Source organism: Palaemon carinicauda, chromosome 4 (genome assembly GCF_036898095.1).
Source record: "Palaemon carinicauda isolate YSFRI2023 chromosome 4, ASM3689809v2, whole genome shotgun sequence".
Classification (NCBI taxonomy): Eukaryota; Metazoa; Arthropoda; class Malacostraca; order Decapoda; family Palaemonidae; genus Palaemon; species Palaemon carinicauda.
This window is the reverse complement of record NC_090728.1, coordinates 85,898,247-85,924,097: the sequence shown is the minus strand read 5'-3', so window position 1 is coordinate 85,924,097 and position 25,851 is coordinate 85,898,247. Positions and strand designations below refer to the sequence as shown.

At 43.4% G+C, this 25,851-nt stretch overlaps 1 protein-coding gene across 6 annotated transcripts in view; it reads left to right on the top strand.

Annotated features, from left to right (window-relative positions):
- LOC137640043 (uncharacterized) overlaps positions 1-25,851 on the top strand; it is a 74,553-nt gene that overhangs the window by 22,183 nt on the left and 26,519 nt on the right. The gene's annotated exons all lie outside the window — the stretch shown is intronic.

The following is a 25,851-nucleotide window of genomic DNA, read 5'->3' as shown; positions in this document are numbered from 1 at the left end:
GGTCCCCTTTTGAAGGACGTTCTCTTTTGATTTCCTTCAGTTGGGAGCGGAGAGGGGGCGGTCATCTCCTTCCTCTGCAGAAGTTGATCTTCCTTCTGTGGGCGTAGGCGCTGCAGCCCGTCGATCTGACTTCTGGTCTCCTGAGGCCGACGCCAAAGGGGCGGTTGAGGAACAGAGTCTAAGGCAGAGTTCTCCTTTGTGGGAACATGTCTCTCCCTCTCGAAAGAAGACCGCTAGTGGGCTGCGGAAATGTTGCGATGACACTTCTCCAAGGGCCGAGGCAGTGTTGCTGTAAACGTAGTTTTCCTTTGGGTGAACCAACCTCCCCCTTGGGAGAGGTAGCGCTTGGGAAAACTCCACCTCCGCTATGGCATCATGCAGAATAGTTTATTTCGGACCTTTTGCAACTCCTCAAGAAGATCCCTCGAGAACTCCCTTCACGACACAACCTACTCAAACAGCCAAATGCAAAAATCTACGACAAAGACGTAGCTTTGCTTCGACTTCATGCCTGGAGACTGTCCAGCACCTTCTTGCACAGAGAGGCTTTTTACAAGAAGTTGTGAAGCAGATGGCTGGACACCTTAGATGCTCCACAGCTTCAGTCTCCAGGCAAAGTACTCGGTTGTTTCCATAATAACAAGCCCACCTCTATATATACTCTCACAGTAGTGAGGTACGCCACTTTTTCTTATGGCTCGGTAGAGATCAGACGTGACCTCTCTTTCCCCAGAATGTCATTGGACTTTTTGATATTCTTTTTCATTTCAGGTGTGCATGTTTTTTTCTTTGATGACCTTCATGCGAACCTTTTGGAGACTGACCCACACTCTCTGTCTTTCGTGCAGAGGGTAATGTTGCGAGCAGGGTTTGTCCTGTGCAGAGTGTAGGGAGTGCCCTGCCTCCCAATGGGAGAAATTTGGGTGGCATAGGAAGAAGGCCAAGCGTGATCTTTCTCCCTCAGGGGCGAGGAAAGCTCGATCTTCTTCGTCTGGCACCCCCAAATCTCTTTGAAAAGCTCCTTCTCGCTCGCGCTCTTCTGGGGGACTATCGATTAGGAGCGCAGACTGACTAACTCCTTGGCAACCCCCGGGGGTAGAGGAGGGATATTGCTTCCCCTAGAGAAGCAACTTCACTTCCAGCCGCCGGGGAGCCATTCGCCCTTTCAGACGTTCTGCAGGTGTGGCTAACCTTATGGATTTCAGAACCCCCTTCGAAGGAAGATTGATTGATTGATTGATTTAAAGTTTTCAGGCATCCTGACATCTAAGGTCATTGACGCCGTTCGAAGGAAGAACTGCATCTCCTTCGGCGCGGTGTGAGGAAGGACCCTTCTCCAGAGCCATCAACATCTCATGCTCTGGAACTGTGCAAAGTCCATTTTTCGCCTTCTCCTGGACCTTCCATGCACTGACGAGCTGATTGCTCGCGTTCTCCTCTTCAACGGCCTCCTGCTGACGACAACGCCACTCGCCATCCTGGGACCTCGTCATCCTGTAACCTCCAACCTTTGTTTTCTTCTTATAGGAACATGCTGGTTGCAGGTTTTGATCTTCCTGGGACCAGCGCTCCTACCACCAGCAGCGCGGAAAGACGAGCATCGACGTCGTCTTGCCCTTCTGGATACACTTTCCTTGAATGCCGTTCGCAACGATCGGAAGATCTGATGGATTGTTGGTCATCACGATCCGAACGCTCTTCTTGTGGAAGGCATTCATGCTCTAGAGATTCGTGCTCACGAGACCTCCATTATCAACGCTTTCTTCGGAGGCGTTCCTCTGCACGAGGAGAAGTCTCGCGATCGCACTCTGCATGATTACAAGTACAGTCTAGTCCTAGGTCTAGACGCTCGCAAGGATGGGGCTCCCATTCATGATGGTGGCGTTCAAGCTCGCGAGGGCACCGTTCACAAAAACCATGTTCACGTTCGCGAAGCTGACGCTCATGTTCACGAGCTAGGCAGTCCCGACGCTCACGCCGTCTCGAATGAGAGCTAGACACTCCCTTTCACAATAGTGAGCCACGCATTCATGATAAAGGTCTAGACATTCCTTGTCTAAAGGTAAAGGTAGGCATTCGCACAGTCCATCAGCATGTAACCCCTCAACCTAACCGTCACCTAAATGATCTCGGACCGAATCAGCTCATCAGAAGGACCATCCCTCAGACAGGTGTCCGGCTAAACCCCCATTGCTTTTCACCGCCTGGGGAGTATTAGCCAAGCGCTCGCCAATGCGACGCTCTGAAACGCGTCCTGCTGTGATGTGTTTTCCAACGCTCAGGGTTGTTCCTACTCAGAGGCCTTCTTTGCCAACTTAGTCGGATGCAGGGGCCTCTCTGCAGCATCAGGGAGGCGTTAGACCTTCTTCTTCTAGTGTGGCTCCTAGTGCTCCTGTTGCAAGCACTTCTGCTCATCAAACTTGCGATTTCGCAAGCAAATCAACGATATCCACGAACATTTCACAAGCAGATGTGTCGGAACCGCAAGCAAGGGCGGTACCAACACCTTTGCCTCCGCCTCCAGCTTCTACCACCTCCAGCTTCTACCACCTCCAGCGGCAGGCTGATACCCTATCCAGATGGTTTTAAGGAGCCGCCTAATAGGTTCGTAGATGTTCCTAATAATCCAGATTGTCCTTCTCGTACATCAAAGGAATGTGTTTGCCACAGAGACTCTCCCCTGCTTCGACTAAGGCTTCTTATAGAGATCCTTCCAGGGGATGTTCTCCTAGACCTCCAAGAGAAGCCCAGGACTTATCTAGAGGTGCTGAGCTTCCTGCTTGGGTGAGTACTTTTCTTTCTGCCCTGCAAAAGTCTCTGGGTGTGGGTCCTCCACCGCCACAACCTCCGACTGCTCCAGTCAAAGCGACCCCTAGGATTCCTTGGGAATCCTCGTTGAGTTCGTCGGTTAGGAGTCTAGATCCTAGCAGAAGATCAACGTTGGATAAGGCTCGCAGATCATCTCCATCCCTGTCCTTCTTTATTCACCATCATGAACAAGGTATAGCAGCCACCACGATAACGTGTAGGCCTAAATCTGCCTTGATCAGACCTTTGCTTTACGCCTTCCAAGTAGACTTCTCTAATGAAATTTTTTACAAGATTCCTAAGGCCTGTGCTAGACTTAGGCCTGCAGCACCTCCAAAGCCTATCTCATGGTCCTTGGATAAGGTTCTACACTTTGCCTCAACGTTGGACAATGAGGACTGCTCTCTGAAAGATTTGACTCAAAAGGTTATATTCTTGTTTGCTCTAGCCTCGGGGGCTAGAGTTAGTGAAATAGTGGCCCTTTCTTGGGAAGAGGGCCATATTCAGTTCACAGAAGTGGGAGAACTGAATCTCTTTCATGACCCAATGTTTCTCGCCAAGAACGAGCTACCTACCAGGAAGTGGGGTCTCTGGAGAATCTGCCCTCTGAAGGAAGATGTCTCGCTGTGTCCTGTAGAATGTCTAAAGGTCTATCTTCGTAGAACTTCAAACTTCAGGGGAGGACAGCTCTTTAAAGGAGAAACATCAGGCTCAAACTAGTCCCTGAAACAACTGAGGGCGAAGATCACCTACTTCATTCGCAGAGCGGATCCTGACAGTACACCCGCAGGTCACGATCCTAGGAAAATTGCTTCGTCATTGAATTTTTTCTAATACTGTACATGGATTTCAAGCGTCTTCGGTCATATACCGGATGGAAGTCATCCAGAGTGTTTTTCAAACACTACGCGAAGAAAGTGCAAGAATTAAAAAGGTACGTGGTGGCAGCAGGTAGTGTGCTAAAACCTTTCACTTAATGCTGCGAGGAACAGTGAATTGATTGGGACTATATTGTATAGGGTGCACATGTTGACACCTTGCAGTGCAACATGGTAAGTGGAACATTATGGACTGTTCCAGTGATTAAAGGTGAAGAAACATAGACTTAACACTCGTGCTGTGTGTTTTTATAGTGTAAAAAGACAGTCATTCACAGAAATGTATTAGAAAATTATTAAATTTTCAATTTGGTGGCATTAACGATTTATTCCTCTCAGGTGAAACAAGTATTTCTGGTCTGGGCTGCATTCTCTATATTTCTTACTATTCACTTGCATTTTTGTGTTATTATGAAATGTATGCTGAATTACTATTTATTGACTGCCAATAAATAACTGATTGGTATTTGCATCTTATTTCGCCCCAAATCTGTATAAATAAAGATATGTACGAGCATTACTTATTTATTCCTCATTATTCTGCATAATAACATGAGAACAACTGAAATACCTTTGTTCTTACATGTATATAAACCTGTTCTGCCAATGCATACCTTGTTCCGACACGGATATTAACTTGTCTGTTGTGGTATACAGCTAAGCCTGTATACCTAGGATGCTACGGTGGCTTATGTAGACCTTTGTTCGTATTGGAAATACAAACTTCGACTGGTTCGGTATACAGCGAGACCTGTACGTATACTTTTTGTTGCTAGGTTTGTTCATATAAAATATGCAAACTTCAAGACTTTTCCTGAGTCTGGTATGACTCTTCCCTGCAGGGGCCAAGAAGCACTAACATAGTTCATGATTAGAAGTAATGAAGCATAACTGTAACGTCATAGGTCTCTAAGGTCTGAGTGACCAAGGAAATATTGTCTTGAGGTTAAGGCACAATTGGAAAATCCACAGATACATTAATGCTCTGGTAACCTTCCATCAGGACGACATGGCCTGAGCCCAAAAAACGGATTTTGAGCCAAGCGAAAAATCTATTTTTGGGTGAGATAGCCATGTCGTCCTGATGGACCTGCCCTCCTTTCTATGAAAAGGCCTTGGCAGGATCCCTCCCGAAACTACTGTATCTGTAGCACCTGCTCAACACTACAAGGAATAAACATGGCGGCAATGATGGCGCCATCTAGTTACTCAAGTAGTAACGGAGGAAGGGAACCTTAATAACGGCTCCTCTTTTATTTTTGCCACTTTCCCCCTCGAAGCGTAAACACTATGTGGGGTGAAGATTGCCATGGGGCGTGTCAAGAATACATCCCCTGATATTATGCGATATCCTTAAAGGAAACTTTAAGGATATTCGCGCCAGGAGTTAGAATTCTGGAGACCTTAAGTTAAATTCTCTGGGAATATCACTTTAGTCAAATATACCCTAGGAAGCTACTTAAAGGAACCTTCCATCAGAACGACATGGCCTGAGCCCAAACAAGCACGTCTGTGATCATCATTGAACCACAGTTTGTCCTTCATTTGGTACCTTAGCACACGAGAAGGGATACGCCTATCAATTATGTTAACTAGATTCTCATTTAAAGGGACAACAGGATCAACACTACTATATAATTGTGACCAATTCAAGCCCATAAGATCATGCAAAATCCCATTCCAGTCTGCTTGAGATATATAAATTTTACAAGAGTATGATACATCAGGGACAGTCTGCTCAGTCTTTACTACTAATGAAATCAAGGCGTGATAAGATGTCTCTACTGGAGAACCAACCTTCCTTGTTATGATGTCAGGGGAGTCAGTGTATATGAGATCCAAGCAATTACCAGACCTGTGAGTAGCTTCACTTATGATTTGCTCACATCCTGATTCAGAGGGAAAGTCTAAAGCTCTTAAGCCATGGCGATCGGTAGGAGAAACAGAACTTAACCACTCCTTATGGTGAGCATGGAAATCACCAATAAAGACAAAAGAAGCCTTTCTATCATCTTCTTGTATTTTAGCCATAATGGTAAGAAGACAATCGAAGATAGAATTATCCATGTCTGGATTCTGCTAGATCAAACGCAAATAAAAGTTGTTATGCCTGCCACAAACTTTTATTACCTGAATCTCATGACATCCACATTCATAGCAGGACTTATGAGAAGCAGGGTACTCGGACCTAATATACACCGCCATTCCCCTGGTCCTAGGGATGGCATCACGTTTCAACATTATTGTCTTCTTAAACCAGTTATAAGGAGCTCAGTAGTGCCTCATATTAGAAACCAGAGTTTCTGAGCACAAAAGAATATCATACTGTCTGGACACAACTAAGGTCTTGAATATTTGCATGAAGACCACGAATATTGCAATACAGTAGACGACATTGACGAAATCTAGGACGTACTGGTCCCGGATTTTGCTCAATGTCTCCAGACAGTATAAGAATTAATGGTAATAAAAACGAGACATCATACTTAAAAATAGGTTAACAAGAATTATAACAAAAACAATATGTACAGAAATGTAAATGAAGTGATTGATCAAACCCATAGATTATGGAAAGAAAGTCTGAAAACTGGTCAACATGGAGGAGCCGATACACCATGCAAGGCTAAATACCCTCCAGGATAGCCACTTCAACTGAAGGGAGGACAGTAAGGATGGTTTTGAGAAGAAAAAAATCAGATAAGGAAAAGACAACCTCTTGATAAATCACCAGCTATCCTGCCCAACACACCATTTCAAAAAAACAAGAAGAGAAAAAATATAAGATAGAATAGTGTGCCCAAGTGTACCCTCAAGCAAGAGAACTCTAACCCAAGACAGTGGAAGACCATGGTACAGAGGTTATGATATTACCCAAGACTAGAGAATAATGGTTTAATTTTGGAGTGTCCTTCTAGAAGAGCTGCTTACCGTAGCTAAAGAGTCTCTTCTACCCTTACCAAAAGGAATGTACACTGAACAGTTAGTACAGTGATTAACCCCTTGGTTGAAGAAGTGTTTGGTAGTCTCATTGTTTTCAGGTGTATGAGGAAAGACAAGAATCTGTAAAGAATAGGCCAGACTATTTGGTGTATGTGTAGGCAAAGAAAAAATAATTCGTAACCAGAGAGAGGGATTCAATGCATTACTGTCTGGCCAGTCACAGGGTTGCTGTGGCCTGATCGGTAACGTCTCTGCCTGGTGCTGGTGTTTCCCAGTCGGGGGTTTGAGTCCCACTCAGACTCGCTAGTGCCATTTAGTGTCTGCAACCTTACCATCCTTGTGAGCTAAGGTTGGGGGATTTTGGGGAGCCTATAGGTCTATCTGCTGAGTCATCAGCAGCCACTGCCTGGCCCTCCCTGGTCCTAGCTTGGGTGGAGAGGAGGCTTGGGCGCTGATCATATAATATATGGTCAGTTTCTAGGGCATTGTCCTGATTGCTATGGCAATGTCACTGTCCCTTGCCTCTGCCATTCATGAGCGACCTTTAAACCTTTAAACCTAGTGATAGTATCTCAACGGGTGTCAGGGTGTATCTATTAAGGTCACGGGAAGCACAGATTAACACCTCGGGCCAGGAAACAGCTAGTTAGTTTTAGGTCGTCCACCCACCTAAGGGTATCCACTGAGAAAAGCAAAAGTGTTTGTATTCGTCTCGAAACAAATGACAAATTTGGAAATAATTTGTATTTTTCTTAACTATGCAAACCTTTAGCTCTTCACTCGTAGGTTATCAGAACCATTCCCAACATTCTTCAGAAATTCTGTCGTTGATCGAGTCAACACCTCAGGAATTCGTTTCGTGGATATATTACTTTATACTACAATTTGATGAAGTACCTTTTGTCTGATTATTGTTAATAGCTTTCGCTGCCTTTCAACTATCGAAGATATTGTATAGGATAGTTTTTTGCTGGTCCAACTTGGACAGTTTAATTGAACTTGATTTTCAAGCAAAGATGTCCAGATGCAGTAATGGCTCTTCTGTTGTTAATGTTTGGTTGTTGGGCTTGACCAGCTTTCGAACTGCTCTTACTTCCCGCACTGTAATTAGCAGGGAGCATGTATGTATTTGTTTTCGTTCCTTGTTCGTACATTGAGGGATCAAAGATTTTTTCCCCCCACTTTATTAACGAACAGCTCTTAAAGTTATAATGGAAGGAAGACATTTTCTTCATTAAACATTGTGATGTCACTATTTTGTAACGTAACTCTTAGCAGAGCGGAATGTGATTACCTTGAAGGAATTCAGTCCGCCATCGTGATGACGTCACAATCCTGTGACGTAATCTGCTTAGTATGACTTGCATTATGTGAATTATTTTCTTTTCTTGCAAGAAATTTTTAAAATTTTAGCTTACAAAGCATAACTATGTGTATATGTAGGGAAATATATTATTTTCAAGTATAAATTTGTCCTATTAGTATATTTCCCTTAGTCAATTTTTTATTTAGAGTTTTTCTCGAGCGTACAGTCATTTTACGCTCGTGTTATTACTAAGGGAGATGTCAGATATTAAACGATCATTTTTGTTTCACAATACTTGTATCGTTATTTTGAGAATACTAATATTATTCATATATCCTATTGTATTTTCATTCTGGCCCTTGGCTAAAGAGGATAATCTCTCGCAACAAGCAGGTCTATTATGATCTAATGTGAAATAGTTTAAAGTGCTAGTGTTCAATGGCACATATAATGACGCAATGCAGTCAATCTACGATACGTAATACTCTTGACAATAGTTTTTTGTTTTCATAATTACTTGTATCGTTATTTTATATTTCGATTTTGAGAATACTAGTATTAATCATATATTCTATTGTATTTTCTTTCTAGCCCTTGACGAAAGAGTATAATCTCTCGCAACGAAAGGTCTATTAAGATCTAATGTGAAATAATTAAAAGTGCTAGTGTTCGATGTCAGTGCAGTGGAGGGTCCGTCCGTTCGTGTCCGTCATAATCCCTGCCGGGGACCTCTTCCATGCTCCCCAACCCCTGGGAGAAGGAATGTCGAAAGGCCAAAGGATGTTTCCCCTCGAGCGATCATGTTGACGATCCCCAGATCACTCCCCCTCGACACAAGAAAGGCGAGGTTAAAATGTCTGCGTCTTCGTCGGACGACGCAAAATCGCGACGTGGTTGGCGCCAACCACTACGTTCAAGAACCTAGCCAAATTCACGCAAGAGACGTATGTTTCCTAATAAACCATCCTGCAGTGCGGACGAAGTCGACGTGTCATCACCGAAACATTCACGTAAGACGCATAGTTCGTCGGAGGTGAAAGGTGCTCAGTTTACGTCAGTACACGCTTTTTCCCCTCCCCCAGTTTGATAAATGTCACAAGGACTTTCCCCTGGTGTCCACCCTAATACTGTTGACAATCCCTCACAACAATCGATACAGATTGGGATCAAGGCGCGCTGGAAGTATCGTCAGTTGGCGATACCTCGCAGCGATCAGTACATCGTTCAGTTAGCGCACACGGCGCTCATCATGTATTTGATTTGTCTGAATTAAAGAGGTCAATTTCGTCTCTGTTGGACGCTTACGATTCTCGGGCAGAAAAAAAATCGCGTCTAAAAGAATCTAAGGAGGGATCGCCCCATTGAACTTTCCGCCCCTTTTCACGGCAGGAGTTCTTAAAAAGAGGACTATGTGTTGTTTCTTCTTATCTACAGGTTTGTCCCTTGTTCGGAGATTAACAGGCTGCGCAAGATTTTTTCTCTAGGACTACTAAATAAGTCCTCCCAGCTAGCTTTTTAGCAAGGATACAAAAGGAGGCTCTTCCCACTCGTCTGCTCTTTCGTGGGAGAGCCCCTTCAAGAGGAACTCAGAGGATTGCGACTGGAGGTCAAACTCGCAGATTCTCAAGACAGCAAACCGAATAAAAAAAGTGAGGCGTGTTATGCTTCCCATGTCGTAGATACCCTTAGAGTTGACAACAGTCCACTCAAGAAACAAAGTAGCCACTCTTTAAGAACAAGTGAGCCTTATGCTGTCGAAATCAGTCATAGAAATGTAGAGGACACCTTCTCGGAGGGGTTTTTACAACATACTTTTCCTAGTTCCGAAAAGCTCAGGGGTGGGGATGAAAACCTGTTCTGGACGTCAGTCCATTGTACAAGTATGTTTTTTACCCGGGTGATGTCCAACATGGCTCCCTGACTTCACATAAAGGGAGTAAGGATTTTCTTTGTAACTGGACGACTGAACACTCAGAGCAGAATCACAAGTAAAGTGTCTGGAGGCTCTTCAAGGATAATGCCCTTAATGCAACAGTTAGGTCTGATGGTAACCTGGCCAAATCTTAACTAACACCCTCACAGATTTTCATTTTTCTGGGGATGATAATCGGTTCAGATCGCGCTCAAGGCACTCCGGAAATGTCGCAAGGACTTTCCCCTGGTGGTCACCCGGCTACGTTTGACGATCTCTCGCAGCAATCAGCACACGATTTAGTTCGCGCACACGGCGCGCTTCAAGTGTCTGGTCTGTCTGAAGTAGAGAGGTCGATTTCGTCCCTGTTTGACGCATACGATTCTTGACAGGGATCTGTGGATAGAGTCTCAGAGGAAATGACACATGAATATCAAAGAGCTAGTGGCCATTCACCAAGACCTGATTACTCACTTCATAGAAGGGGAGAAAAACGTCAGGATGGATCTGCTCAGCCGAAGACAAGTTCTTACTGCAGAATGGGCCCTACGTCACGAGGTGTGCACCAACCTTTGGATGTTGTGGGGTCAACACTCAATAGACCTCTTCACCTTACAAATGACATAGAGGTTGCCGGTATTTTGCTCGCCAGTACCAGACCAAGAAGCAGTCGCAGTGGACGCTTTTCTTCTGAACTGGGAAGGTCTAAACGTGTATGCTTTTCCTCTATTCAAGATCCTGGACAAAGTCCTGAAAAGATTCAAGGATTCGCCCAACGTCCGCATGACCATGATAGCTCCTTTTTTGGCCCATGAGACATTGGGTTGCGGAGATGATGGAGTGGCTGGTAGATACCCCCAGATCATTACCACTATTAGTGTTGATTAATCTGAGTGGTACATATTTAGAGTGTGGTACAGGAATAATAGACTTTTCTCTTCTAATACCTCTATAGCCAATTTAGCAGAGTTTTCTGTTGTATCTGCGTACAAAAGAGAAGCTAACTGTGCCTTTCATCAAGGGCTTCCACAGCTTACTAACCTCCGTCTTTCGTAACAGACACATTGGCATGTCAGGTAACAAGGATCTCTCAGATCACATTAGATCTTTTGAGATGACTAAGAGGAAGGAAAAATCCAACCTCCTCGTGGAACCTGGATAGTTCTGGCCTTTTTAACCTCAAGTAGGTTTGTACAGTTGAACAAGGCATCTTGAAAGTATCTTACCAAGAAGACTCTTTTTTCCTAATTTCATTGGCTACAGTCAAAAGATTAGGAGAGTTAAAAGCCATCAGCAAGAAGATGGGTTTTAATGGAGACAATACAATTTGCTCCCTTCAGCTAGACTTTCTTTTCAAAGATGAGACAGACAGCCTCTGATACTCAGTTAAAAAGCCCTCTTTGCCTTTATCAAAGAATACCTTGGCTTTTTTCATTAAGGATTTAATAAGGGAAACTCTCCATCATTTTGAGTAAGAAGTTTTCCCTATCCTTAAGAAGGTAAAACCACGAGGTTAGAGCTGTAGTAATTTCTATGGCTTACAAACACAATAAAATGAAGTCAATTTTGGAGCCTACTTTCTGACGAAGTAAATAAATCTTCACAGACTGCTATCTCAAAGATGTCCAGACCCAGTATGAGGATTGCTGTTCCCTGGGTCTGTACGTTACCTCCGGCTTCGTAGTTGGAGAAGGGTGTACTGCCTCTTCCCGATAACTTAATATATACCCTTGCCTTTTCTCTTGTACTTGTGTTCACAGGTTGTCTGTGAGGTTGTCGCAGCCTTCCGTCAATCGATGCAAATCAAATTAATTTTAATGTGTTCACAGGTTTTCTATGAAGGTTTCGCACCCTTCCGTCAGTCTGAGATGCAACTCAAGCTAGTTTGAAAAAAAAAAAAAAAAAAAAATTTTTTTTTTTTTTTTTTTTTTTTTTTGGAGTAGGTGGTCAGAATCAGTGTCCTTGGCTATGCCAGGTTTGCAAGGGTGGTGGTCTAGTCACTCTAAGGTCGAGGACCTTGTGGTAGCCCCAAGAGACTTTTACAGCCCGCTGAGTGGATCGCTGAGTCTCTTAAGGAATGCAGGCGAAATGAGACAGTATCATTGTGAAGCCAGCTTCCTTATCAGGTTAGAACCAGATTGTTAGTACTTCTATTTGTAGTTATTAACAATTATACGAATTCCCAATGGGATGAGGTTTTTCAACCCACCACCAATGGTGTGAATCAGCTATATATATGTAACTACCAGGGAAGTTACATATTTAAAAATGGTATTTTTATTATAAAGTAAATTTTTAAATATACTTACCTGATAGTTACATATATAAAAGGGCCCTCCCTCCTCACCTCTGAAAACAGAGACATGGAATTTCTGAAGAATGTTTGGAATGGTTCTGATAACCTACGAGTGATGGCGCTCATGTATAACCACCTACTGTCATGGCGGCGATCGCCACGAATTTGAATTTTCTGTCGTGCCACGTCGAAACGCGAGATTTAAGCTATGTATATGTAACTACCAGGTAAGTATATTTAAAAATTTATTTAATAATGAAAATACCATTCTTAATTGGTTGACCAAGTACCCCAATGCTCTTCCCATTTTCCGATGATTGGAGGAGGAAAATCCTTCCTCATGGGTCCTATGCCGCCTCAAGTCCAAGTGGAATCAAGCAAACGATTCCCTAAGCACCCTGGATCAATTAAGGTCAGAATAACTGACGGACCTCAGATCATGGGTGACAGACGAGAACCTCCGCAAAGAGGTCAATTGTCTCGTCCCCCCCCCCCCCCCTCTGGAACTGATGCTCTTTTCGGATGCATCAAAAGAAGGTGAGGGGCCCCCATATGCTGCACCAAACCAGCTCCGTCCTTTGGTCGGAATCAGAAATGTACCAACAACCATCTAGTAGTAGAAATACTCAGATGGACAGGAGACAGCTTGGTGTCCCTATCCCTTCGCCTCATTTTGGGTAACAGGAATGTGCTTGCATGCAATCAGAGCAGAGTGACTCAGATAATGGGCTCCAAGTAGTCTTTGAATCATCTAATAGCCAGCAAAGTCCTGACTTTGTGATGTTCCCCATCTGTGGACCTGTTTGCAATGGCCCTGAACTTCAGGTTCCCGCTCTACTGTTCCCCAGTCCCGGACCCTCAGGCTCTCTGTTAAGATGCATTCCAATGGTGGGACAACATAGATGTGTACACACTTCTCCCATTCTGTCTGATGAGAAAGTCCTCAACCAAGCCAGGATATGTAAGAACTTATCAATGACTAATAGCTCTGCTATGGCATCATACAGAATGGTTCCTGAACTTTCTGCAGCTCCCGACGGAGCTTCCGAGGGAACTTCCTCCACGACATGATCTACTCAAACAGCTACATGCCAACATCTAACACAAAGCCGTAGCTTTGCCTTAACTTCACACCTGGAAACAGTCCAGCACCTTCTCTCCCGGAGAAGCTTTTCTCAACGAAGTGCGGAAAGGATGTCTAGAAAGAGTTCCCCAGGGTAGTGTGCTGAGTGTAACCCAATTTGCATTAGCAATTAATGGGATATCCTCAGTCATTCCCAAGATATTCCCTCAACACTATTTATGGATGATCTCCATATCATTTGCTGGAACTAGAATGGCAATGGTTGAGAGAAAACTACAACTCGCAATTGACAGAATTATTCAGTGGGCTGATATGAACAGGTTTAAGTTTTCAACAAGCAAAACTACTATTGTCCATTTCTGTCATATTCGGGGAGTACATCCAGACCCGAATATATACATGGAAGGTCAATGGATCTCATGTGTAGGTGAAGCTAAATTTTTAGGATTGATTTTCGATTGTAGGCTTACATGGGTTCCTCACTTAAAGGCATTAAAAGCTAAATGTCTTGAGGCTCTGAATTTTTTAAAAGTACAGTATTGTCCCATACATCATGGGGCCAGACCATAAAACTATTTTGATATTATACAAGGCCTTAATTTTTCCAAAAATAGTTATGGGTGTGAAATATACTCCTCAGCCACCCTAAGCCGATTAAAGATATTAGATTCAATACATCATGCTGGTATGAGATTGTCCACTGGAGCGTTTAGAACCTCACCTATCCCAAGTCTGCTTGTTGAGGCTGGAGAGTTACCTTTAGATCATTACCGAATGTCTCCTATTATTCGGTATTGGTTTAGGTCACAAAGACTCCCTAACTCTTAAGCCTTTCAGACTGCAAGCCTTGTAAGGCACTCAACATACTTTGAGTTGCACCCAAAATCTCCTCAACCTTATGGCTTTCGGGTGAAATAATGATTAAACAGTCTTGATATAATTAGAAGTAAGGTGCAACATTGAAGGTATCATTAAAAAGAAACATGACTATCAGAAGCTAGGACTCTTTTTATGGAACATGTTGAAGAACATAGGGAATCACTTTTTATATAAACCGATGGCTCCAAATCTGATGCTGGCGTTAGATTTAAAGTATATAGTAGTTCTTTTAACTGTAGAGGTGCATTTCCTCCAATATTTTCCACATTTACTGCTGAAATGTATGGCATACTAACCGCTATTGAGAAAATAGCGTTAAAAAGGAGGGAAATATTACCATTTACAGTATAGTGATTCAAGAAGTGTCCTTCAAACTTTAGAAGGTTTTAATTCTAGTAACTCCTTAGTTTTAAAGATTTTAGAGTGGCTTTTAATTATTGGCCTGAAAGGTATAACAGTTCGATTTTGCTTGATTCCGGCACACGTAGGTGTATCTGGAAATGAAGAGGCAGATTCACTGGCAAAGAGTGCTGCAGCCAAGTTGCTACCAAGAAGGTATCCCATTCTCTGTAATGACGTTTTACCAGCAATTAAGAATTTTATTTATAACAATTGGCAACAGCATTGGGATAGTTTAACCGAAAATAAAATGAGAGGAATTGGGATTGTTATATCCCCTTTGAGGTATAATGGGATGCCCCAAAAATGGGAGACTACTCTTTGTCGTCTCCTCATTGATTACACTTGAATGACATGAGTTTCTGCTGGCTGGCCAACACCAACCATATTGCGACAACTGATTGATTCCCTCAACAGTGAGGCATTTGTTGACAATGCCCCACTTATAGCACAGAAAGAAATAGATATCTGTTGGAGGCTAGGGGTGAAGATAGCAGGTTCATCCTTGCCAAGATCCTTGGACATGATGTGTCGTACAATGCCAGTGGCATTTTTAAATAATAATAATAAAATCCTTTATTTCTAATGTTACATTGGTATTCTTTACATTTAGCTTAATACTGCATAGTAAAAATATTAGAATTCATTTTACACAAATCGTCAGACTAAAAAGCTAGTAATATAGAAATCTCTAAGGTAAAGTTATATCTTAAATATTTTCACAATAGGGAGAAAAGATAAAACATTCAGAAAACTCTAAAGCAGAAACACATTAATATTCAGATAATCCTAGTAGTATAAGCATTAGCTAGTACAGTACTTGTAAAATCTGACGTGAGACGCTGCCAATCTCCTCTTGTAATATATTTACAATAGTGAAGTGTATAAGAGTAGGAAAGGGTGTAACGGTTTATACGTTTCTATTTAAAAAGATGTTTCTTAAGATTAACCTTAATAGAAGTTAAAGATGCTGCATCCCTCAAAACAGGAGGTAAACTATTCCAAAGTTGTGGACCTCTTGTGCTCATTCCCTTTGAACCAATTTCGGTGTTGGCTCTCCTCACCACTAGATTGTTTGCTGGGCTTGTGTGGATTCCTGTTACAGAATTCACGATACTAAAATGATAAAACCAGTCTGGATACATATTTCTTAAAACTTTAAACATAAAGATACACACATCATAAGTATATTTATCTTTCATTTTCAACTATCTCAGTTTTAATCAAAAATGCGTTATAAGCTCGTATTTCCTCACAGTTGCAATGGCAACATAAGTGGCAAAATTTAGAAGTTTTTAAATTTGATTCATATGTATATTACTTGTTGATCCCCACATAACAAAACAATAATTAATCAAGCTCAATGCCAGTGACTGTACCACAATTAGGCAGATCTCTGGACCAAATGAGTCTCTGTCCATTTAAATATATAAGAATACCTATAATTTTCTTGTACAATTCGTCGATATGTGATTCGAAAGTCATATACCTATCGAAATAACACCCAAATTCTTTACAGATTTTGTGGGTTTAATAATGGTTCCATTAAAGTTTACATGAATGTTATCATTTATTTCAGAATGAGGTCTTCTTAATGCTATTTAGGTTTAATAACATATTTTCTTTTCTGGTTTTAATTGAATATTCTTTTAATCTTTATTTATAATAAACTATATCAGCATCAATGATCTTTGATGTCAGGATGCCAGAGAACTTCAAATCAATCTCAGTCTTCCAGGTGAAGTGGTAGTTTTTTGTGACTGGTGTCGTGAAAGGAATATCACTCCCCTCAATGCCTCTATTTTAACAATAACGGAGTTCCTGGTACACCTTCGGCAAGAAATGCTTCTTTCGGTTTCGGCAGTCAAGGGCTTCCTTCTCAAAGGCACCTGCACCATTGAGTTTCTGGGCTACTAGGTTGTGAACCTACGGGCTAATACCATCTTGAAATGAAGGGATGTGGTGGCCGAGAGATTCCAGCAACAGGTTCCTAATGCCGAGATCGCCATGCTCCGGAAATCCTCTCTAGAGGGTTCCTCGCTGTTCGAGCCAAAGGACGTTGAGCAGGCTGCGGAGAGGTGGAGAAAATCTAACCAGGACTCCCTCCTACATTGGACCCTGATATCACGGCCCAATAGACCACTAGCTCCTCCGAAGCCCAGCCTATAGAAACATTTTACCAGCAAGATGCCATCAAAGGAAAAAAAGGTGTCTAAGAAGCCCTATCCTGTCAAGGACCGGAAGGGCACCAAGTCCTCCTGTGCCAGCAAACAGCAGAGAGGTGGTGGCAAAAGCCATAAGTGCTAGGATAGGCGATACCCCCTGCTTGTCCACCATTGGGGGGATGCCTACAAAGCTGCCAGACCAGGTGGATGCAGCTTGTGGCCGAACACTGGACGGTCTCCGTGATTCGTTCATTTCATCTCTCCCTCTAATGATGAACAATCCAGTGCTTTTGAGCTCCTTTGCGATGAGATCAGCAAAAGGGCAGGGCCTTTGGGCTGAAGTCCAGATCATGATGGAGAAGTGTGCTTTGCAGGAGGTCCTCGATGGGTCCCCAAGCTTCTTCAGTCAACTCTTCGCTTGTGAAAAAGGCTCCTGGAGGCTGGAGACCAGTCATTGACCTCGCGGCTCTGAACAAGTTTGTCAAACAGACGTCGTTCAGCATGGAGACGGCAGACACCCTTACACAAGTGGTAAGACTACAGGACTTTGTGTACACTTGATCTAAAAGATGCATTCTTCCAGATCCCGGTCTACCTGTCCTCAAGGAACTATCTGCGGTTCAACATCGACAGCAAAATATACCGATTCAAAGTGCTGTGCTTCGGTCTTTCCTCGGCACCTCAAGTCTTCACAAGAGTGTTCGCCTCGTATCATCTTGGGCCCACATGATTGGCATCTGTCTCCTCCATTATCTTGGCAACTGGCTGATCCTAGCAGACTCGGTGGCAACCCTTCAGCACCGAGACAAAATTCTGAGGCTTTGCCAAGATCTGGGGATCTTGGTAAACCTCGACAAGTCCTCCCTGTTTCCCACTCAGACTGGTATACCTGGGTATGAATTTAGACACCAAACTACACAAAGCCTTCCCATCAGACGTCAGGGTAGTGAGGCTGAGAAAGGTCGCAAGATCTTTTCTCAGACGAGAAAAACTCCCAGCCCAGAAGTGGCTATGTCTCCTCGGACACCTATCATACTTGGCCCGTCTGGTTCCCAACAGTCGCCTCAGGATACAATCCCTCCAGTGGCGACTGAAGTCCAGTTGGAATCAGGCCTCCAATTCCCTGGACATTGATCCCCATGGGACCAGAGGAAAGGACGAAGCTCAGATGGTGGCTGGCAGACGATAACCTGCTGAATTGTGTTGACCTTCTCATCTTTCCACCCAATTTGAAGCTGTTTTCGGACGCATCAAAAGAAGGGTGGGGGACCCACATGCTGCACCACACAGACTCAGGCCTCTGGTCATAGTCCAAAAAATACCTTCACATAAATCTCGTAGAGATGAAGGCTGTATACCGGGCCTTTCAAGAGTTCCGCCAATTCTTGGCATGTCACTCAGTAATAGAGATACTGAGATGGGCGGAAGTCCACTTGGTCTCACTATCAGCTGGCTTCATTCCCGGCAAGAGGAATGTGCTCTCTGACAATCGCAGCAGGGCATCACAGATAGTGGGTTCTGAATGGCCTTTGGATCATCTAGTAGCCAACAAAGTCCGGACTTTGTGGAGTTTGCTGACTGTGGACCTCTTCGCAACGGCCCTGAACTTCAGGCGCCCGCTGTACTGCTCCCCAGTCCCAGAACCCAAGGCTCTCTGGCAAGATGTGTTCCAACAGTGGTGGGACAACGTTGACATCTACGCATTCCTACCGTTTTGTCTGATGAGAAGAGTACTCAACAAGGCCAAAACATTGGTCAACCTTTGTATGACCCTCATAACTCCTCTTTGGCATCACGCAGAGTGGTTACTGTACCTTTTGCTACTCCTGACTGACTTGCCGAGAGAACTTCCGCCATGACACGATCTCGGACAACCACATGCCAACATTTTCCACCAGAGAGTAGCTTCGCTAAGTTTTCAGAATGCTTGGAGACTCCAACATTTCCTCACGCAGAGAGTATTTTCGCAACAGGTTGCGCAGAGGATGTCTGGATACCTGCGGAAATCTTCAGCCTCGGTCTACTAGGCGAAGTGGAATGTCTTCTGTGATTGGTATCGTGGAAGGGGTATCTCTCCACTCAAGGCCACTATTCCAGCGATAGTGGAGTTCATGTATTTGCGAGAAGAAATGCACCTTTCGGTATCAGCGGTTAAAGGCTATCGCTCAGCCTTGTGTCTCGCCTTAAAACTGAAACGAATGGACATTTCCTTATTGCTAGAACTTTCCCTCCTCCTACGGAGTTATGAACTTACCTGTCCTCAGTCAGAAGTGAGACCTCCCCCTTGGAATGTGGTTCGCAGTCTTCGGTCCTTAAAGGGCCCTCCGTACAAACCTTTACGCCAGGCAACAGATCGCCACCTAACTTGGAAGGCGGTGTTTCTTCTCGTCTTGGCCTCGGCCAAGCAAGTTAGCAAACTTCATGTTCTCTCATATGACAGCCCATTCAAGGTGATAGGGAGAAGTAACCTTCAGCTTTGTACCTGAGTTTGTTGCCAAGACTCAAAATCCTTGGGTTTCGGATCCTAGATTCGACTCCTTCCTGATAACGAGTCTCCGCTCTGTAACCAACAACCCAGATCATCTGTCACTGTACTATAGCCAGTAAGGTGTTTGAGGCACTACCTCAAGAGAACAGCAGCAGCTCGGCCCAGAGTACCCTTACTCTTCGTCAGCACTGGCAGAAACAAGAGGAGGATCATGAAGACCATAATCTCTACTTGAATGGCAGGGTCATTGACCATGCCATGAATCCCAATCTTCCTCCAACTCATCAATCCAGTGCTCATGATGTCAGGGGCATATCTATGTCCCTGGCCTTAAAAAAACTACTCTAACGTGGGTGTTGCAAGCAGGCGTGTGGAAACGTCGGACAACATTTACCGCGCATTACCTGCAAGACGTGACCCACAGGAATCTCGATACGTTTTCTATTGGACAAGTAGCAGATGGTTAAGGGCATTGGTTTCTCAGTTTTAGTCTGAATGAATGAAAAAGAATGTCTGGCTTTTTTCCTTTTTTCATCTTCCCCTTTCTTGGGGGAAATCAGCATCCTGGGTCCTCTGCACAAGCTGACCTCAAACTTCTGTAGGTAAACCATGCTCCATTGTGTAACCTAGTATTCTTCCAATACTGTTGTATCCCCATATCCTGGTGAGGTGGTATTGGGCATGTCTTGGTCAACTAGGTTATTTCCTACAAGACTTGGAAAATTTCTACTTGAGTCACATTGCTAGTAACCCAACACAGCTTATGTAGACCGCAGACCATGCTTAGCAGGTTTAGCAAGGTGTTAGGGTCTCCATATCTATGCACGAACCCGCACAGTACAGAGTACCTCGGGTAAGGCCAAAAGCCAGATTGGCAGGGACATCCTCCCTCCTAATGGGTGAGTCACCCCTATAAATAGCTAAATAGCATTGGTTTGTATTCCAGTTATGGAACAAATGACAAGTTTGGAAATAATTTGTAATTTTCCTCAGCTATTTATACATATTTGTCCGCCAACCCTGTCCCCCGTCCAAGTCCTAGCTCCAAGCAGAGGGGAGCACAGTCACAGGTGTGTGAGTGAGAGGGGTAGTTGGCTACCCCCCACCCCCCACTAACTAGTGGGATGGGTAGTTAACCCTCACAAAATTCTAATGGCTCTTCCTTTCAGCTTCGCCATAAGTAATACCCTTATAAATAGTTAAGGTTTATATCATAAAGAAGAATACAAATTATTTCCAAATTGGTTATATTTATGAAAAAAGAATTTTTACTACTATTATCATTACCGCATTTGCCGTGTCATAAGACGCACCTTTTTTTTCCTGAAAAATGCCCCCCAAAATCATCCTGCGTCTAAACACTAAGAAAAAGTTGTATATTGGAGTTTGACACCCCTCAAACACCTAACCATTGACATTCAAGCACCCAAACTCACGAGACAAAATATAAACGTACAATTATTGTTCTTATGTAATAAATTTGTTTATTTTATGTGTAACTTTATTTAATGAAGTACTGTAGCAAATTATTTGTTTGTTTTGGTAATCAGCTGAGATTCGCCAACTAGCTTCTGCAAGCAAGTAACTAGACCTAGAGTCACATATACATTAGCAAAAGTGTTCCACCTAAAATAATTTCTAGATTCCTTTGATCAATAATTACATTTTGTATGAAAGTTTAACACTTGAAACAACAAACACTATGACTAAAAGTATATTTGTGGTGGAAACTACAAACTGGTTTAGTGTTTCTTATATGACTCTGTAATAAAATTGGAATAATCAGCATATTGCTGATTAATATTAACTTAAAGATTTCATAATACTGTACACCCAAATTAAGAAAAGTTACTGTGCGGGACAAAAATCACACTTGAGTCACTGACTAGGAATAGCTGCTAAGAAGCTTTTAAAATCCTTAATTTATTTTTTTCTTAACAAAATCTGCCTTGCTAATTCAAGGGTGTATCTCACCAGTTGTAGCGTCTTATGACACGCGAAATACGGTATTTACTGGTTTTTATCATTCAAACATGAAACGATAGGGAATTTTATAATCTACTATCTGTACATTTGCATTTTGAAAAAAAAAACTTCCTCATGAAAAATGTACCCCATTGAAAGTTATTTTTATCTATTGATAAAATAATACATATAAAAAAAATATCAAGGGATATAAAACCTTCCCTTGTACAGCCTTTAGAATATGAAATTTTAAATATTTAACTTAGCCGGTGAATATATAATAGCTGCTACTCAGCGGCTCGACAGAAAACACACTCAAAAACTCACGAGCTATCGCTATGAAGGTTGCGGGTGTGACCACCAGCGCCAACTATCGGCCAGATACCACTCTTGCATGTAAACAAACCCTTCAATTCTTCTCTGTCGACGTTGACGACAAGACGTATCAATACTCGCTGTAGAACCTGGAGTTTTCTCAACATATTTGGTGAAGTACTTCATTTTGGTTTGAGCTTTCGCAGTGCAGGTGTTTTATCTTCAACTTAAATCTTGAACTCGTTTTTGGATAGATTTAATTTTTGATGACTTTGGATTGTTTTTGGACTTTCTTTGACTTTTAAATGGCCGACCCTTCCCTTAGACGGAAATGTGTTTTAGGCTTTTAGCAATTATCTTATCACGTTATAAATTAATATAGATTTTCCTCTATATATTTTTTTTATATCTCACCCGCCTTTATTAGGCCTCTTCGATTAGCTTTCCATTTATAATAAACATCAAGATAAATTTTAATGATTTGTTTATATGCGACCTTTCCTGAGAGTAGGCGGTCCTAACTTGGAAACCGAAGTTAAACAACGTTGAGCCCTTTCAATCGTAAATAACTTTTACAGAGCTAATGATTTAAAACTTATTAAATGAATATTTTTTAGTGGATATTTTATGAAGGATTTTCTTTGAATAGTCTTCGTACTGTTTCAAAGATGAACTAACGTTTAGTTTATTTATGCTACGCAGTTTGCGCTCTATCGTTACGATAGAGAGAGAGAGTATCACGGTTTCACTTTGCAGAAAGAGTAAATCGATTCTGACGTTTTGTTCATTCTTCTTTCAAAGCTTAAATGTTTTAAATTCTATTTTGAAGGAACTTTTTAATTGAAAAACCTTTCAGTTTTTTCCTTTGGTCAAATAACCTGTTTTTTGACGTAACGTAAGTGGGCTCTTCTCTTCGGTGCAAAATCGAGAGAGAGAGAGAGAGAGAGAGGAGAGAGAACGTTCCGATCTTTATTCTCGTCCCAAGCGAGTAACGTTGTTCTCGAGTTACTCTCGTCCCTAGTCTCTGTACGGGGAGAAAGGATAAAACGTTTTTAGTTTTTATTCTCGTCCCAAGGCACTGTACGGTGAGAGATTGAAAACGTAGTTTTGAATGAACTAGTGTTTAGTCTCTTCCCCAGCCACTGATCTTTTTATCTTAAAATATGTTTACTGTTTTTGCTTGTATTATTGTGCTTACATTATACGACTGATTTCGCTATTATAACCTTTTGATGAGGGTAGAATTGCGTGCTTCAGGTAGAAATCAGTTTTATTCATACCTAATGTGAATTGTTAAAAAATTCGATTTCAGTGAAATAAGTGCAAAATAGAAAATCGTAGTGATAAAGTGATATTGCGCAAAGTGTTATCAGTGTTGCGACCGAGGGTTCGTCTGTTCGTGCCTGTCGTTCGCCTAGTCCGGGACCTCTTGCAAGCTCCCAAGCCCAGGGAAGAAGTAATGTCGTACGACTTATGGGTTCGAGAGGCCTTGATCAGCGAACAGACGTTCCCTCTATGGTATCAGGCGTATCTCACCAAGATCACCCCTACCATAAGGCGAGAGAGACAATTTTCTCCTCGTCATCCGAAGGCTTTTCGCATAAGAAACCATGGAACAAGGTTTCGAGGCCCTTTAAGCGAAAGTCAGTCCTTTCAGGACAGGTCCAGCGTCCTGGTTTTAACTATTAGGACAGCTCTGACCCTATGCAGTCATCGGAAGACTGCTCGCCGCCTAAACAAAAGCGTAACACAGACTCCGAGAGTCTTTTTGTAGGCAAGGTTTTGCAGTCACAGACGTTACCCTCGTCTCTTAGCGCAACCATTCCCGTTGATCCTAAATGGGTTGTACGGCAAGACATGCAGAATAAGCTTGCCTCTCTTATGGAAGACTATTCTGCCGATAAGGTTCACGTTGATCCTAGCCGTTTATCTCATCGAGATCCTGGCCTTCAGCCGCCCAAACGAACCTTTGTGCGTCCTGTTGACGTTGGCGTAGCTAAGTCACGTCAGTCACGATATGTAGAGCCTCACTCGATGCGGTCACGTGTTGATTTTCAACCGCATTTGGACGTTAGGCCGCTTCCTAATGCTCCTGTTGACGTTCAGGACGTTCGCCAGCCAGCGGAGTTGACTTGTTTTGACGCTGAGCGTCAACTACCGCAGTCTAGAGTTGTTTTGACTGCTCAGACTAGGCAGTCAAAACAGTCTCGAGTGGACGCAGAGCGTCCTCCCGCACCTGTTGTTGTTGACAGTTCACAGACTGTTAAGCAGTTACATGACGTTGCGTCCTGGTCCGCTACTAATGCACCAGTGCGTGTGGACTCTGCTTGTAAAGCATTGCCACCACGGTAGGTCTCTCCCTTGCTTGAGACTCGGCTATTGTCGGACAAGGTTCCTTCAGATAAGGAAGTTGCTGTTCCCCCTCCTACTGATATTCCCTTGAGGACTCTGTCAGGCGGAGAGGAGCCTAAAGCTGCTTAGCCCTCTATGGACTTTAAATAAATCATGCTGATTTTTAAGGATCTTTGTCCGGATCTTTTTGTAACTGCTGCTCCTCGTTCGCCTAAACGTCAGAGTTTACACTAGGCCTAGCTACTTCGAAGCCGTTGTTTTATAAGCTAGTGCTCTCTCGCTCTTCTAAGAGAGCTTTACGTTTGCTAGGCGACTGGTTTATTACCAGGAGGAGTTTGGGGGAGACAGCCTTTGCTTTCCCTACTTTTAAGCTGGCTTATAGAGCGAGAGTCTGATATGACACGAGAGAAGTTCTCGGCTTGGGAGTTCCTGCCTCTGCCCAGATAGACTTCTCAAACCTCATAGACTCTCCCTGGCGCCTGGCCATGAGACGCTCCAAGATTTTACAGGTCGACTTCAGAGCTATTTTCAAGCGTTTGAGGTTTTGCTGTACAATTATGTCATGCATAAACAAGGCTTTCAGCAGGAACAAGTCCCTCAGGGAAGGCTCCAATGATCTGGCAGCCATGTTCACTGCAGGAGTACGGAAGAGGCAAGTGCGCTCAATGTGTTCATTCTCAAGACAAACTTCACGATGAAGTCTACCAGGCTGTCTTGACAGCATTTATGGAAGGCGACTGGATGGTCTCTCTCGACCTTCAGGAGGCATACTTCCACATTCCTATACACCCGGATTCCCAACCGTTTCTGAGGTTTGTTTACAGGAATGTGGGGTACCAGTTTCGAGCCCTGTGCTTTGGCCTCAGTCCTGCGCTTCTCGTGTTTACGAGGCTCATGAGGAATGTGGCAAAAGCCCTCCATCTATCGGGGATCCGAGCCTCCCTGTACTTGGACGACTGGCTTCTCAGAGCATCGTCCAGTCTTCGCTGTCTGCAGGATCTACATTGGACGTTGAGTCTGGCCAGGGAGTTGGGACTTTTGGTCAACCTAAAAGTCCCAACTGATCCCATCCCAGATTATTTTATATTTGGGGATGGAGATTCGCAGTCCAGTTTTTTTTTTTTTTTTTTTTTTTTTTTTTTTTTTTTTTTTTTTTTTTTTTTTTTTTTTTTTTGGTCTGCCACCGAATAGAACAAGCCCTGCTCGAAGTCCAACTAATGCTGAAAAGAAAACGTTTGTTCAGTCAGGAGTTGGAACAGTCTCGTAGGGACTCTCTCATCCCTGGAGCAGTTTGTCTCTCTAGGGAGACTACACCTTCTGCCTCTCCGGTTCCATCTAGCCTCTCACTGGAACTAGGACAGGACGTTAGAGACGGTATCATTCCCAGTCTCCGAACCAGTAAAGGCATGCCTGAAATGGTGGGACAGCAATATCAGTCTGAGAGAGGGACTATCCCTAGCAGTCAAGAACCCAAACCACGTGTTGTTCTCAGACGCGTCGGATTTGGGTTGGAGTGCGACCCTGGACGGTCGGGAATGCTCGGGTCTGTGGACCTCAAGTCAGAAGAGCATGCACATCAACGGCAAGGAGCTATTAGCAGTCCACTTGGCCTTGATGATATTCGAAAGCTTCTTCGAAACTAAGTGGTAGAGGTCAACTCAGACAACACCACAACTTTGGCGTACATCTCCAAGCAAGGAGGCACACACTCCTTCACGCTGCTCGAGATCGCAAGGGACCTTCTCTTATGGTCAAGAAATCGAGGCATCTCCCTGTTGACGAGATTCATCCAGGGGGACTTGAACGTCTTGGCAGACTGTCAAAGTCGGAGGGGTCAGGTGATACCCACGGAATGGACCCTCCACAAGGACGTGGGCAAGAGTCTTTAGGCTACTTGGGGTCAACCCACCATAGACCTCTTTGCCTCCTCGTTGACCAAAAGGTTACCTATCTATTGCTCTCCAGTCCTAGATACAAAAGCAATCCACATAGACGCGTTTCTACTGGATTGGTCTCTTCTGGACTTATATGCATTCCCACCATTCAAGATAGTCAACAAGGTAC